Below are 14,612 nucleotides of genomic sequence, written 5' to 3'. Positions count from 1 at the left end.
TACAATGATTGAAATTTCTTTTGAGAGCCAAATTTTTTAAACTTAAACTATATAGGTAGGTACATTGTTATTAGCTTAATTAGGGTACTCCTAAGGCTTAGGAGAGCCACACTCAAGGGGCCAAAGAGCCGCATGTGGCTTGCAAGCCGCAGTATGCCGACCACTGGCATGGTCTCTGGTCTTTACCCAGTAAAACAAGAATAAAATAATGAGAGAGAAAGAGAGAGAGAGAGAGAGATCCCCAGTTTAATGCGCCTCAATCACACCTCAAACAAACAAAAAATGTCTTATTTTGACCACGTTACTCTAAAGAAATCTGGGAAAGCAGATTCATCATCCCGTTTCTTGTATCTGTTTTGTCCTTTTGGCACCTTCTATTCCCGCTCTATCCTATCCTATCTTGTTTTATTTCGCCTGCTTTGTTTATTTGCCTACCTTTGTTTCCTTCTCTTTGTCAGGGCCTTAGCCAAACACTGTTCTGCATGGCAGAGATCCTGCCAAATTGGACAGACTTATTGCCTTTCAAGACATCAAAAGGTAGCTGTGATCAAAACCAAGCCCGGGCCAGGATGTTCATCCCTGGCAAAGCCACACATTTTATACTTGGAAGCATTTTAAAACTTGGGAAATATTTACCATTTCAAAAAGGATGTGATAAGCATCTCTCCCAATCAGTGCAGCTGTGTCAAAACCCAGACACATGGTGGAATGCATGGCGCTACAGGGAGTTTGAGTCATGCGAGTGCATCTGTGTAGAAATTCCTATTAAAGGAAGACACATGGCTACATTTTACCTGTCAGAAAATGTTTAAGTCTACATATGCAAAGAAAAGGCTGGTACTAGCTTGTAAACACAGAGTCCACCGGGAGCGTTCACAAGCTGCCATCTTTCCATGTCTACTGCATTTGATCGGAGGCAGCAAGAGTGCAAGCAATTCCCCGAAGACTCCCTCTACAAGCAGGCTTGGAGCTATTGTTTGTAACTGTCAGATTCTGAAATAAAGCACATGTATTTTTAACCATCAGCACCTCCTGCTAGGCTGAGATAAAAATGCCATTTCAAACAGGTCAGCCTGGGGTTGAGGAAGGAAGGCCAGATTTGGATTCAGAGGTAAGTGAGTTTGAATCCAAGCTCCATCACCATCTGGATTCCAGTCCTTAAGGTGCACTTTGACACCTGCGGAGGTTGAGGTTGGTGTGATGCATGGAAACAATGCATAAGAGACCAAAAATCAAACTACCAACCTTTTAGTGCACAGGATGAGGCCCAACCAACTGAGCCACACTGGGCAAGAGGGCAGGTTTTTTTTTATTTTTTTGTTTGATTTTTTGGTTTGTTTTGCTTTAATACTAAAGATATGGGGCTACAAAACATAGACTGAAATTCCTGCTCATGTGGACCTTGGACTTTATTTATTCTCTTTGAGAAAAGACACTCAAATTAAAATAAACAAACACACTTTCAGGTAAAATAAGAAGTCCTCTGAAAAGTAAAATATAAGATCCTTCGGTAAAATATACAACCTATGGTCTAAGCTCTAATGAGAAAAATGAAGCAGGAAAGAGGTCAGCATATGTTGAGAGATGAGAAATTTTCTGTTTTAAAATAGACAGTCAGGGAAGGCTTAGCCAAGCAGATGATATAGGAATCTGAAAGAGGGTGCGAGTGAGCCGTTGGAGATATCTTGGAGAAACATTTGTCAGGTAGACGAGACAGCATCTGCAAAGCCCTGAGAAGGAAGTATGACTCATGACTGAGGAGGAGACCGGAGGTCATTGGATTAAGTGACATGGAGGCCACAGTGACCTTGAAAGCATCATATCAAGGAGATCTGTCTGAGCAAAATCCTGATCAGAGAGAGCTCAAGAGAAATACTGGCAAGAAAAACTGGAGACCAGGTACTCAGGTTAACACTTTGGAGGAAGGAAGGAAATAGGGCAGTCAAGTGAGGTTAAGAAAACCTTTTCCAGTTGAACATTAGAAAACAACCTTGGCAATGCAGGGGAGAGAGGGGAGAATTCCAGAGCAGCATCCTTGAGTAGTGGGCGGGGCAGGGATCTAGCTCAGCAGTATGGTTGGAGAGTCAAATGTGTGCAGGTGGCCTGGTGGGGAGAGTGATGAAAGCCCGATAGGGCCATTCAGACTCAAGTTTGATGCAGCGGTTCTCAACCTGTGGGTCGCGACCCCTGAAAATACATCCTGCATATCAGATATTTACATTACAATTCATAACAGTAGCAAAATTACAGTTATGAAGTAGCAACGAAAATAATTTTATGGTTGGGGGTCTCCACAGCATGAGGAACTGTATTAAAGCGTCGCAGAATTAGGAAGGTTGAGAACCACTGGTACAGTTTTGTAGGAACCAAATCATGAAGGGTCTTCCATGCCAGGCTCAGATGTTTGGACTTTGTCCTTTTGTAAATGGGGGTCTTTAAAGGGTTTTAGGCACAAGAATGAATTCTTTCAATATCTTCACCAGGAAGGTGAGAGTTGTGCTGAACTTATAGGCATTTATGATATTTGAATAAATGAGAGGATAACAAGGAAAGAACATTCTAAGCAAGAAGATCAACAACAGTGGTGACCCAGAGTGAGAATGAGTTTGGCGTGTGGGGAACCAGTAGATAGCAAGCCCTTCTGACAGAAAGGATACCTCCGGGAAATGAGAATTATATCTGGAAGGTTCTGGAGTTACTCAGCTTACTGGTCTAATCCACCACATACTATTTCTATAATCTTGGGCATGGTACCTAATTTTTTTTTTAATCCTCACCTGATGATATTTTTCCATTGATTTCTTAGAGAGAGTGGAAGAGAGAGGGAAAGACAGAGAGAAATATTGATGTGAGAGAAACACATAAATTGGTTGCCTCCTGCACGCTCCCTGACCAGGGCCCGGGCCAGGGAGGAGTCTGCAACTGAGGTACATGCCCTTGACCGGAATTGAACCCAGGACCCTTTGGTTCTCAGGCCAACACTCTATCCACTCTATCCATTGAGCCAAACCGGCTAGGGCAGTACCTAATTTCTTTTTATCTAATTTCTCTCTATAAAAAATAGAGATAGTAATAGTACCTCCCTCATCAAGATAATTAAAATAAATAATGTAGGTAAGGTATTAACTTTGCACCTGGCAGACAGTAAATTCTCATGAAGTGTTAGCTGTTATTAGGTGAATTATCTTGGGAGCTGGCAGAGTATATGAGAGATTGGCCCCAGGCTTATGGACTGTATTAGAAGGAAACATGATTGAAAGCACTTTGATTTCCGGAGGCTGACTACATTATATAAATCTAAATATTGATCCCTAATATCCAAATGAATAATTTAAAATGCCAAGTCTGATAACAGGATTCATCCCAGTGGTCGGCAAACTCATTAGTCAACAGAGCCAAATATCAACAGTACAACGATTGAAATTTCTTTTGAGAGCCAAATTTTTTAAACTTAAACTATATAGGTAGGTACATTGTTATTAACTGAATTAGGGTACTCCTAAGGCTTAGGAAGAGCCACACTCAAGGGGCCAAAAAGCTGCATGTGGCTCGAGAGCCGCAGTTTACCAACCAAGGATCTAGACTAACCCTTGAGATAATACAAGTGTTTCTTAAAATTTCATAATTAGGACTTTTGAGCTCTGGAAATGGAAAAATATTTATGACTAGCTTTTAAAACTTGAAGAAAAAAGGTGTCATTTTAAATAAACACAATGCTTATCTCCCTACTGCTGCCAATTTTTCATATTTTATAAATTCAAATGGGCTAGGAACTAAATTCAGCACTTCAAAAAGGTATTATGAATGGTCATTTCTCTGTAATGAGAGTTATCTGAATGTGACAGCTGGCATCCGCATATTGAAGAATTCAGAAAGAACATAGCGTCACACATTAGCCTATTTCAGAAAGGGTCTTTATATTTACCAAAGACATAGATTATAAATAGAAACTTATTTCACCTATCACAAGAATAGATGGCTGCCTATCTGTTTCTTAATTTTATCTTAAAATTCATTTTCTTTAAATTTAATATAGGCTCAATGAATCAAATTGGATAGAGGGTTCTTTTTCAACTTTTCTACTTTAAATATATCATGTCCAGGGTTATCATTCAGTTCTATTTCATGCATTAAAGACAACAGCAAGTACTTTTAAAAAATGTAATCATTATGTCCTACTCTTTGGGGGTGGGGTTACTCAGCTAATATCTGTAATGGGAAAATACACTGATTGGGATTTTTGATAATAGATTTAACTCAACATTCAAAGCTTTTGTCAAAGGGGATGTCGAATGGTATCTAGTGAATTCATAAAATGTCAGCCTTTGATCAAGAACTGCAAGGAATATGAGTAACAAAAAGTAAGAAGCTACCATCAAAATAACTAGATACTTATCAGGCAGAGACTTTGTGTTCAATTCTCAAAATACTGAAAATCCCAAAATTTTAAGGAGTGAACACAGTAATGTTAATCAAGTTTGCAAGACAAATGTCATTCCCAAGTTGACAGGTTCTTGGGTAAAAATAAAACTTAATTTCTGAAAATGTACTTCATATGGTTGAGTCAATAGAATTTGAGTTAAGTGAATGCAACCTACCAGATTATTGGGCAGAAAATATAATTTAAATATAATTTATCCATTAATTGGTGTTAATGGGTTGGGTAAAATGGCTCATTGAATAGATTATATTGGAGATCAAGTTTTCTAGTGGCAAATAAGTTTATGAGAACATCCTTAAAGTACAAGGATGTGATGCAAGAATTTTGGGGTGAAAATTTAGAAATTAGAAAGATTAGCCCATTTAATAGAACTGACAATTAAAATGATGTGAGGGACCAAGGGTGTTTACATGATGGACATCTAGTGTTTGGTTCTTCTCAGCACATATTCTCTTTTCTTTTGATAATAGAGCTGGGTTTTCCTTTGGGAAACTACCCTTCCCCCATTTCATATTGTCAGGTTATCTTGGTATCAGTGTGACGTAAGAGGAAGATGAAGGGACATAAGGTGACACAAGGCAAGAAGACTGAAGTTCATGGCCAGGTTCTGGCCCAGTGTAACACTGGGCAAGTCATATAACCACTATGAAGATATGGCTTCTCATTTTTAGAATAAAACCAATTTTAGTACTAATACAAATAGAACACAAATAAAAATACCTTGCAGGGTGATTTTGAGGATTACTGTATATAAGCAACGTGTGAGAAAGGATTGCTATACAGATGTGAAGAACACCTAGGGCAGTGGTCGGCAAACTCATTAGTCAACAGAGCCAAATATCAACAGCACTTCTTCAAAATAGACTCGCCCAGGCCGAAAACCGACTTTTGCGCAGGGGCCACGAAGTTTCAGTCGCACTGTACGTGCGCCTGCACGTGGTATTTTGTGGAAGAGCCACACTCAAGGGGCCAAAGAGCCGCACGTGGCTCGGGAGCCGCAGTTTGCTGACCATGGATAGGGAATGCTCGCTAATGGAGACCAGCATGACCGACCATGAAAGGCAAGCTTTATTACAAGTTAAAAAAAATGTTGGCAATGATCAGTGAATTGTGAGGTATGTGCATGAGACCCCAACAGATTGTTTTAAAAGATGATGGTACTTCATTTACACCAGTGGGTGGTCTTTTCATTATTGACATGAGGATAATAAATGTATATCATGTAAAATGAGGGATCAGGTTGGTTTCCAGGAACCGGGCAATTAGGGAGACATTGGATACCCCAGGTATACTGGCCTTGGCTTCCTGAGAAAGGAAGGCAGCCTGGTGAGGAGTTTGGGCAGAGAGCCCAGGGCTGCTTACCATTCAGTGGGCCCTGCCATGGAACACATTGCTTGGAGGAATTTATACCATCAAAGGTAATTTTGTTTTCTGTTTTGTAAGTGAGACAAAACCACCTGCCCAAAGCATGTTTCTCTCAGGATGGTGCAATGCTCTTATGACAGAATAAATGTAGCTGATTTTATATTTATATTTTTTAAACACACACACACACACACACACACACACACACACACACACACAGCAGAATATGGAATCTAGAAGTAATGGGGAGTACTTAGTGTGTTGATTTAAGGGATGTGTGTAAACTTCATGCAGATTTAAATTTCCGAACAGCTTGTAAATGAGTCACTCAAGTTTTCAAAAGCAGAAGTTTCTGGAGATAAATTAGTCATAAAGACCATAGAACATAGCTTTTTATGATTACATTGTTTTTTTTTACATTCTGTCCAACCCTGAGTCATAGAGTCTAACAGGGTGATACAGTACGTTCTACTACCCCCAGGAATGTCTGTGGCGGCTGAGTCCCTCCACAGTGGAATAAGAATAATGGCTTTGAATTAAAACACTAAGTTCAAACACCAAGGTCCCCTCTTCTCATGGTGGCCCATTGATCTTGAACCATTTACTACTATTTTCTGAGCCTCAGTTTCTTCATCTGTAAACTTAGGCACTAGCAACGTCCTCACAGTATGGTGGTAAAGTAAACACAGGGAATGTATGTAAAATGCGTAGGTTCAGTGTAGTGCATTTTATTAAGAGTGGATTAAATAATTACAATTATTACAATCCCTTTCAACCAAGTATAGGGGAGGGAAAAAGTCCCATGTTTAAAGAGATTCCTGCCAAGTCACAATCTCCTTCATTGTAAACAGATTATACAAGCAAACAAACAAACAAACAAGCAAACCCATCAGCCAGGTATCTTATCTGGAAATCAGTCCATCCTTTGGCTTCTTGCTTCTAATTTGGACTTTCTTAAGCCCTAGGTAGCATTTTTATTCTCACTAAAAGAAAAGTGCAGATATGCTTTCTGCCCAAGTTATTATTGTGGAGCTTATTATTTTTCTCTTGAAACCTTTGTTGCAGATAAAAACTTGAAGTTAAAAGGAATGTAAAATAATAGTATGAACAAAAATTTGCCAGTTGACAATATTGCTGAAATCAGTATACCCTTTCCCACATGCCCCATGCTATTTTTCCTTACAGCAGAAATGTTTTCCAACCACTGCCTTCAAAAGAAAACTGAGAAGCTGAGGACAGAACGCAAGTTCTTTCATGATCTGCCTCCAATGTTGGATGCCAGACCCTGCAAAGCATTTCTCCAGGCCTGACAGCCTATTTGCAGTCTCTCTCACACACACTGGTCTTTCAGCAGTCCGTGTCTTTTCCAAAACCTTTTTCTTCATATGCCATTTGTCCTTCCTATACCTCCTCAAGCTAGCCAGCTACTGCTGTCCTTCAAATTTCATCTCCAGGACACCCTCCTCTGGGAAGTGTGTCCTAGATGTCCCCCAGCAGCCCTGGTCTTGCCAAGTTCCTGGCTCTTCCTTTCTTCAATTAAAGCATCTCCTGTAGCCCTAAACAATGAAGTTTACTCGGTGTCAGACTTGCCTCTTTGCCTGTTTGGTTGGATCAGTGGTTGGCAAACTGCGGCTCACGAGCCACATGCGGCTCTTTGGCGCCTTGAGTGTGGCCACGAAGTTTCAATCACACTGTACGTGCATGCCCGCACGTGGTATTTTGTGGAAGAGCCACACTCAAGGGGCCGCAGTTTGCCGACCACTGGGTTAGATTGTTTTGACTTTTACCTGTGATCATGTCTGTGCTTCTCATGGGTACCTGTCTCCCCAATTCATTTGTGCATGCCTTGAGAACACAGTGTGTGTCTTCATCTCCCCTCAGGGGCATGCACAGAGTGATGATGACACAGTAATTATTCCTGTTTGGCCCCGTGGACTGTGCCCGATATGAAGCTGTAGTAGGCAACATTAATGCTAAGAGATGCTGGAGTGCCTGAATAAATGCATATATAGCAGATTATTTTATCCACAGCAGAAGAGGTTATTTTAAGAACCAGGGCTTGTTTTGTGTCTGAGTAAAGATGCATTATCAAACATAATTTCTTTACAATCAAAGGAAGCTTACTTCCAAGATAGGAGGCCCTCTTTTTTTTTTTTTCCAAATTAGGAATTAAATTAGGGGAAGCATTTGCATTTTCCCATTAGTCTTCTTTGAATATGCATGGCTGGTTGAATTCTGTCTGACACCTTCACAGAGCTTGCTCAAGTAAGCTTTCCATTACTAAATAAAATACATCCATTCTAATTAAAGACACACAGAGAATACTGTCTGGACAGGAGAAGTAAGGTGGGAAGAAGTAAAGAGCTAGAGCTTCCATGGTAACCCTGCCAGGAACAATGTAATGGATTCACAAGGTCCCTGCTGCTACGTTTTGATTCCATGCCAACAAGCCTTGAAAACTGTCCATCATTCCACAGAGCTATTTATAGACCAAGTCCAGCTGTGACAAAGAAATGGCAATGGGACACACAGTGACAATTACTGAGGAGCATAATAAAAGAGACACCTTCTTTTTAGTTCGCTTGGCCATTGGTGATCACATTTTAAATAACTATACGGTAAACTTATGGGTCATTTACTGAAATAAAATATTCATAAGAGATCTTTTAGTACAAAGGATCCACCGAGGGAGAAATGAATTGAAAACTCAAGTCTCATGTTACAGGCACCGCATCACGGCACAATATTGGTACCTCATTCTGCCTCACTGCTGGTTGTTAGCATCCCCGTCTATCAGGCAGTCTGTCAGAATATTAAACACACATAAAAGAAGGAGATAAATTAATGCCACATGGAAATAAAGATCCGGAAACTGAGACGAAGCTTGGGTAGCACGCTCATTTTTCATGCCCCTTAGAGCGTATTACAACTCCTCCAGCTGGGATACTGGTGAGATAGCGAAGTGAGCTGCACACCCATCCTTTGATTTCTGTAAACCGGACTTGTCAATTGTGGTCCCTCAGAGTCCTGACGTTCAGCTTGATTGCTGAATTTATTAGCAGCCTCCACGGCTGACCAGGTGGCTCAATGGGGATGGAGGTTTGTATGTGGTGGGAGTGATGGTGTTTGCTATTTAGGCAGGAGACCTTCGCACTAAGCCAATTTCATCAGTATGCTGGTTTAACCAACTTGTCCAAACAACTACATCACTTCAAGTATTTCACACACTTTAAACTTGCTCCTGAACTGCTGTCTAGGTTACACTTAATTAGATGATCACCAAATTACCAGGTAATTCTTTTAGATTAAATCAAGTGTACATTTCCACTCATTTTTAAAAGATCTTCTTTAGATTTCAAAATTTATATATTTTGTTTCTTTGTTAACAAATCTTAGTGCTCTCTACTTTTAATGTCTTTTCCAGTATTTCTCAGCATCTAAATCCATAATAAATTCCTTTAATAAAAATGGTCCAGTGGATACACTGTATTTTTTAATTTGCTGCACAAAATTATGCCACAGTGATGGAAATCAGACCTCTCTTTTTTGAGGGTGGAATGTATTAAGGGAGGGCTCATCGATTGGGTCTAAGTTCTATAGACTGAAAATGCAGGCTCTTTCCAAAAGATGGTACGTGCTTTCCTTCTTTGCTCTTGTTTTTATTCTCACAGAAGTGCTTTCTTGCATTTTATGATCACACTGGTAATGTAAACTTATATAAAGCATTCTTATACTTTTGTAGCACCCTAGCCTATTGCTATGTAGACAATACATGGTAAATAATTCTTATTTATCTTCTTCATCCTCCAAGCACAGTTCTTTTTGTTTTAAATATATATTTTATTGATTTTCCACAGAGAGGAGGGGAGAGGGATAGAGAGCTAGAAACATCGATGAGAGAGAAACATCGATCAGCTGCCCCCTGCACACCTCCCACTGGGGATGTGCCCTCAACCAAGATACATGCCCTTGACTGGAATTGAACCTGGGACCTTTCAGCCTGCAGGCTGACACTCTATCCACTGAGCCAAACCGGCTAGGGCCCAAGCACAGTTCTTTCATCACCTACTCACCTTAACCCTTCTTATATATCCCATACAGGAAAATCTATGTTTGGCATTTTTCTGGGGAAATTTGGTAAATATTTTTTATTATTGCAGCTGCATTTCATATTATAATTATGTTTCTGACCCTTGCAATCCCCTCCCCCACTATAAATAATACTTGACAACAATGACTGGGTCTTCATTGCGTCCTAGTGGCTAAGAAGAGAAAATGAATATATTCTAATTGGAGATCTTCTATGACCAGCACAGGGCAGTTATACATGGAGCCTTTTCATATTTATAGTTGCTATTGGCAGTAGATTTTGCTATTATTCTCATTTTACAGGTGAGAAAATTGAGGGCCATATTTTCCCACTGCTGCAAATCTAGGAAAAGGCAGAACCTATGTTGTAACATTGCCAGATTCTAAAACCTAAGCTGATCCTACTTACCATGATCTTGGATATCTCCTTGTCTAGTGCATGGGAGGACCTTCATATTCGGTTGTTAAATAACTACCTTAAATGATCCCATATAAATACTGCTACATTCTAGCCTGCTTAGCCAATATCAAATGTTGTTAGTGCTCTATTTTCTTTAATCAGAGTCTTAAGCAGGGATGGTCTCAACCACTTAAGAATGTATATAATTCATCTGTCCTTCACACTTAGGGAGGATGAGGGGGAGGGGAGGAGGGACAGGGAGAGAGGTGCGAGATGTTACAGCTTGCTTTTAGTTCCAAGGTAAAATATAGATCATTGTTAATTTGAGGGATTTTTGATGGTTATTGATAGATTGGCTTCCAGGAATAAATCAATGAAATTCTGAGAAATATAGAACATCTTAAAATTTATTCCAAACCAGGGCTGGTGAGTGAAAAAAGCCAGAGATTTTCAACTTAAATCAATATTCATAGTTTGAGGTGTAGATTAACTACTGATTGTTTGCCATATTGGACACATTAGTTTCATTCATACAATCTCTCACACTCATTTTCCTCTGTGTTTCAATACCTTTCCCCACCACTCATCTACGTACAATATTTCTTTCCCTCAGTGTCATTCGTGCATGTACACATTGATTAACTTCAGGGGCAGCCGGCTGATTTTCATGACATGGAAAGGAGCATGTGGTAAACTTGGCGAAAGGTGCATGTGCTCAGCTAAGCCTGGTAACCTAGGATGCAAGCCCCAGTGTGTTTGATTTTTTACTTTGTAAATCTGAAGGGTCAGAGCCATCATTTACTGCTGGTGAAAGGCAGCTGGGGTGAGATCGGCAATGTCAGTGCCTGCGGATTTGGCAATGGGTTTAAGTAAACAACCATGAGGTGTTCTGAACCTTCATTAATAACGAAATGTCAGCTTGAGGGAAGGTACAAGATGTCATTTCTCCCAGTTCTTTCTTTATTGAAAACTCAGCTTTAAACAATAGTTCTGTGCTTTGTCTCTGTCACCCAATTAAGCTTGAAGGTTTATTTTACTTTTTCAAGATCTCTGTATCTCTCCATGGGGAAAGTCACATGAAATGGACAGTTTGCACAGCATGGCTGGCAGATTGTACATCTGTAATGATTAGCAATGACACCTGCTATCTGGGGGACTAGGTTTATCATTTATATACATTTACCCTCCAAGTAGCATTTTTACTTAGCTTTTTAATATACTTGGCATATTTAGGTGATGCAAATACATAGAAATTTAGCATTATTCCCACTAACATCTTTTTTTGAGTTATGTTGAGTGTTATCACTAAAATCAATGAAACTGAGAATTTTAATTTCATTCATCTTTTTTTTCTCTCTAAGATAAAGAGGTAAAATGTGAACTTTGTGTCCTATGTAGTAATATAGTTCTCTCACAGAGTTGATTAGCAAGGGTAAATTTACATTTGAATTCACCATGGTTGATTTATTTTTAGTTTTAAAATCTAAGTTTGGCTTCATATTCTCCCAAAGATTATCTATTTATAACCATGTCAGAGTGTGCAATGGGATTGGGAGCTTGGGCTTTCTATCTCCCCACCACTTTCGAATGACCAACCAGTAAGTTAATGTTTCTGTGACCGCCAGCTTTATTTTCTGTCAACAGCTTTTCACTGAGCAACAACTAAGTGTTAAACAAATACGCCCTGGAGGTGTACAGCAGTGCTCAAAAGGGGACTCAACTCCCACATGGTGCTGGCAGTAGCACAGAGGCATGCATTAGTCAAACACATGCATATTTAAGTAAATAACTGAAAGCAGCCAAGAGCTGTGAAGGAGGCAGGAAATCAACAGGAGCTAAGGCAGCCCAGAACAAATGCAACGTATCTACCTGTTTGAGGAAAAGGGAAACACCTTAAAATGTTGTCCTAAGGAAATGTTGTGGAACCTTAGCTGAATGTAGGATGAGAAAGGATGGGAGGACAGATCTTTTGACAGAGATGCCAGCACATGCTGGAGTCTACAACACTTGGAATGATCAAGAGACAGAGAAAAGTTTGCCAACGCCAGAGTTCATAGGAAGAAAGGGGATGGCAGGCATGAGCCCAGTAAGGGAAACAGAGGATGCAGGGCATCTGGCACTGTGGTGAGGACTATAGCTTTCATTCTAAGACAGTGGTTCTCAACCTTGGCTGCACATTAGAATCACCTGGGAATCTTTTTAAAATCCTGATTTCTGGGCCTCATCCTCTGGAAATTCTGTTTCTTTGTTATGGGGTGGGGCCACAACATTAGTAACAAAGAAACAGAATTTCCAGAGGATGAGGCCCAGAAATCAGGATTTTAAAAAGATTCCCAGGTGATTCTAATGTGCAGCCAAGGTTGAGAACCACTGTTCTAAGAGCATAGATGAGTGTTAAGAAGGGCAGTGATCTGACCAGGTTTATGTTTAAAAAAGGGCAGTCAAATGAAAAGTTAGGATAATTACAGCTTGTCTTGACAGCTTCAAAAGGTCACTATAATGTTCGAAGGAGGCATATAAATTAGAAGTAAATTAAAATCCCTAAGTATCCAGTTGAGTTAATAAAGGCACTCTTACGGTATGACTTTAACTATGAGACTATCCCATTCAATCCATTATCCAAAAACACACACCAATACTCAACCTTTAGAATCCTGCTCTAAAAATGTGGCATTGTCCGGCCAGCATGGCTCAGTGGTTGAGTGTCTATCTATGAACCAAGAGGTCATGGTTAGATTCCCAGTCAGGGCACATGTCTGGGTTGCGGGCTTGATCCTCAGTGTGGGTGTACAAAAGCAGCCGATCAGTGATTCTCTTTTATCATTGATGTTTCTATTTCTCTCTCCCTCTTTCTTCCTCTCTGAAATCGATAAAATATACATTTAAATGTGGCATTAATGGAAGATTACAAGGTTGAGTAACGTATTCATCAGCAGTAACATTTTAAACTTGGTAATAAAGAAGCCTTTTGACATTTAATTGTTTTAATGACACTTAAGGAAGCTAACCCCAAGGCTCAAACCCTGGATCATCGAGAAATCAAAATACCTGGAGATATAAATGAAACATGCCCACACACCCTTTAATATAATTGTTAAGATAATAATTATAGAAGATAACATTCATCAGCATATACTTATTGAATGCCTACAGTGTTTCAGATACTGTCCATAAAACAGTGACTATTATGGGCTGAATTGTATCTTCCAAAACTCATTACTGAAATCCTAACCCCCCCAGTATCTCAGAATGTGCCTTAATTTGGAGACAGGGCCTTTACAAAGATAATTAATGTAAAATGAGGTTATATGGCTGGACCTTAATCCAACATAACTGATGCCCTTATAAGAGAATGTTCGGGCACACAAAGAGGCACCAGGGATGTATGTGACCCAGGGAAGACCATGTGAGGATACAAAGAGAAGGCTGCCACCTTCAAGCTCAGGAGAGAGACCTCAGAAGAAAGCAAACCTGCTGACACCTTGATCTGAGACTTCTAGCCTCCAGAACTGTGATGAAATACATTTCTATTGTTTAGACCACATGCTGATCTGTGGTATCTCGTTAGGACAGCAGTAGCCAAGCAATACAGTGACAGGGCTATAGATCTTTCTTCCAGCAGTTTACCGTCTAATGGGGAACAAAAATAAGCAACATTACAAAAAGAGAGAAAATAAGTTTCATGATAACGGGAATGTAGGGTGCCACGGCATAATTAATTTTAAATTGGGGCTCAGGGAAGGCTCTCTGGAGAAACGGATATCTAAGTTGAAGGTTAAGTAGGAACTGCAAGGCAAAAAAGAGGGTGGAGGAGTACTTCTGAGAAAGAATACATGCAAGTATGCAAGTATGTCTGCAAAAGCCCAAAGGATAATGTGTCATGTGGGGACCTGAACAGCTGACACAGAGGAGTCACTCAGTGCTGATTATTCTGTAGGCTTATCTGTTATATTGTGGTTAAAATAGCCTCAGATTTCATCTGGATTGATGCAAGTGTCTACATATAGATTTCTCTGCTGCAATTCTTGCTTTGTATCTCCCTATCTCATCACAACATCCAGGAAAGTCTTTAAAAAACCTGAACTAGATAATGTCACTATCCTTCTTAAAGAGCCTTGGGAACTTCTCACATTACTTTCAAATAAACAAATAAATCCTATATAATAAGGAGATAATATGCAAGTTAACCCTCACACCCTCACAAGATGGCTGCCTGCGACCAGGTTGGCAGGGGGGCCGTGAGGGGCGATCAGGCCAGCAGGGGGGGCAGTTGGGGCCAACCAGGCCAGCAGAGGGACAGTTGGGGGTGATTAGGCT

The 14,612-nt window shown here is 40.1% G+C and overlaps 1 protein-coding gene and 1 long non-coding RNA gene across 4 annotated transcripts in view; one reads left to right on the top strand and one right to left on the bottom strand.

The window, feature by feature from the left end:
• Positions 1 to 14,612, bottom strand: part of KCNIP4 (Kv channel interacting protein 4) — a 968,730-nt gene that overhangs the window by 484,802 nt on the left and 469,316 nt on the right. The gene's annotated exons all lie outside the window — the stretch shown is intronic.
• Positions 1,289 to 14,612, top strand: part of LOC106724536 — a 13,367-nt gene continuing 43 nt past the window's right edge. The window contains exons 1-2 of the long non-coding RNA XR_001360355.1: positions 1,289 to 1,301; positions 1,948 to 1,951. This is a non-coding gene — a long non-coding RNA (uncharacterized LOC106724536). The remainder of the gene's footprint in view (positions 1,302 to 1,947; positions 1,952 to 14,612) is intronic.

The sequence above is a fragment of the Myotis brandtii genome, unplaced genomic scaffold (genome assembly GCF_000412655.1).
Source record: "Myotis brandtii unplaced genomic scaffold, ASM41265v1 scaffold869, whole genome shotgun sequence".
Taxonomy (NCBI): domain Eukaryota; kingdom Metazoa; phylum Chordata; class Mammalia; order Chiroptera; family Vespertilionidae; genus Myotis; species Myotis brandtii.
This window is presented reverse-complemented; position numbering and strand designations above follow the sequence as displayed.